The sequence below is a fragment of the Chinchilla lanigera genome, unplaced genomic scaffold (genome assembly GCF_000276665.1).
Source record: "Chinchilla lanigera isolate Chin_1 unplaced genomic scaffold, ChiLan1.0 scaffold00050, whole genome shotgun sequence".
Taxonomy (NCBI): domain Eukaryota; kingdom Metazoa; phylum Chordata; class Mammalia; order Rodentia; family Chinchillidae; genus Chinchilla; species Chinchilla lanigera.
In genome coordinates this window covers 17,180,056-17,181,880 of record NW_004955451.1, presented here as the reverse complement: position 1 = coordinate 17,181,880, position 1,825 = coordinate 17,180,056, and the positions used below count along the sequence as shown (strand labels likewise).

Below are 1,825 nucleotides of genomic sequence, written 5' to 3'. Positions count from 1 at the left end.
CGGGGGCCCCGAAGCCTCGGGCCCGCCGCGCCTCGCAGGGCCACGGCCGCCAGGGTGGTTGCCATAGCGACTGTCCGCTGCCCCCACGCGTGTTAGTGAGTTGGGGGAGCAGCCCCCGGGATCTTAACTGACCGTGGGGCGGGGCCGGGGCGGGGCCGGGGCGGGGCCCACGAGCATTGGAGGAGCCGGGCCACCGGGCGGGGCGGGGCATCGCGCCCCTGAGCAGGGTGGGAGGTGCGACCTATGGCCCTGGGTCATGAGGTCCGGGTGGGGATGGCGCAATGCTTTCATCTGCTGAGGAGGGGGAGGCCCTGGAGGATGAGGGAGCCGGTGGTGTCAGCTGGCTGAGGGGCGTGGGCGTGACGTCCCGGCAACCAGGTTCACGGCCAGGTGACTCGGTGGACCCAGAGTGGACCCACTGCAGCCACTGGGGTTGCCTCTGCTAGGCTGTCGGAGCTCAGTACTGAGCTTTCATTAAGCTTTTTTTTGTGCTGTTGGGGACTGTGCTCAGGGCCTTCACATTGGGCTGCATGCCCAGCCACCTGTTTTTTTTCGATACCGGGAATCGAACTCACGACTTGCGCTTGCCAGGCAGGCACTGTGCCACTGAGCTATATCCCCAGACCCCCCAGCCGCCTTTAAATTTTAATTTTATTTTGAGAGGAGATCTTGCTAAGTTGCTGATTTGTCCAGGCTGGGCTGGAACTTTCGATCCTCCTGCCTCAGCCTCTCACAGTGCCGTGGTGACGGACACGCGCTCCTGTGCCTGGCTGCACCAATGCTTTAAGCCGCTGGAGTCGTGTTAGGACCGACCGGAAGGCCGCTGTCACTGGCCAAAGCGGGAGAACGCCAAAACAGGGAAGACCCCCATCACGGCACTCCTCACCCCTGCAGTGCCTCCTGGTTTAGAGGCTCGCGATCCTCCTTTTCCAGGTGAGGAAACTGAGGCACGGCAGTAGGCAAGAGCCGAGGCACCCTGGTTGCTGACTGGAGCAACTCTGCCCAGGTCTGGCTTCCAAGCTGGCTTTGGAACCGACATGGAAGACTGAACTCGCTCAGGGGAACCCAGGGGTGCTGGACAGGAGCCCGGTGCCCCTTTGGCGCCTGGCACCTTCACCATACGCAGTCCACACCCGCTGTGTGTCCAGGGCCTCTGTCATGCAGGAGAGGGGATCGGCCACGGTGGCGCCTCACATCCTGGGTCCCCTCGGCCTCTTCCTCCCGCCTGGGGCTCGGGGCTTCAGGGCACCTCCATATGGGAGCAGCGTGCCCCGAGTGGGGGCAGCCAGAGTGCTTTGGGGGTGCCACGCCTGGGTTTGGTCCTCAGCACCAAAGTCAGAACTAATAAGCAATCAGTTAATTAGACAGATGGGAGACGCTGGTGAGGGTGCTGCCCCTGGGGGCCCCGGGCGCTGCCCTGCGACCGCCTGCGCTCCTTCAGGCTCCTCTGTAGGAATCTGGGTTTCGGTGGGAGGGCTGCACCGTCCCCCGTGGGCCGCAGCCTCCTCCCGCACAGGGTCCGGGTCCCCAGCGGGAGGCGCTCGGCTCAGGGGCGATGGCGTTCCGCCCATCCTCGCCCTCGGAGCCCCAGGCTCAGCCGCCGGCGGGTTCAGGGCCTCCCCACACCCCAGATCCTCCTCTGCGGCCCCCTGTCGCGACGTCAGCAGGAGCGTGGCGGCTCCCGGGCCCCAGCGCCCCGGCCTGGCCGTCCAGGAGGGCGCTGCTCCCTGCCTCGAGGTTCTGCGGCCCCTCGTGAGCGACGGGCTCCAGGCGGCTGACAGCGGCCCCTGGGCCCGGGCCTACGGGAGGGCCGGCCGCGGGAGGG

The 1,825-nt window shown here is 66.5% G+C and overlaps 1 long non-coding RNA gene across 1 annotated transcript in view; it reads left to right on the top strand.

Moving 5' to 3' along the window:
* Positions 1-676: 676 nt before the first annotated feature.
* The window catches only part of LOC102006859, a 3,483-nt gene continuing 2,334 nt past the window's right edge, over positions 677-1,825 (top strand). The window contains exon 1 of the long non-coding RNA XR_262622.1: positions 677-933. This is a non-coding gene — a long non-coding RNA (uncharacterized LOC102006859). The remainder of the gene's footprint in view (positions 934-1,825) is intronic.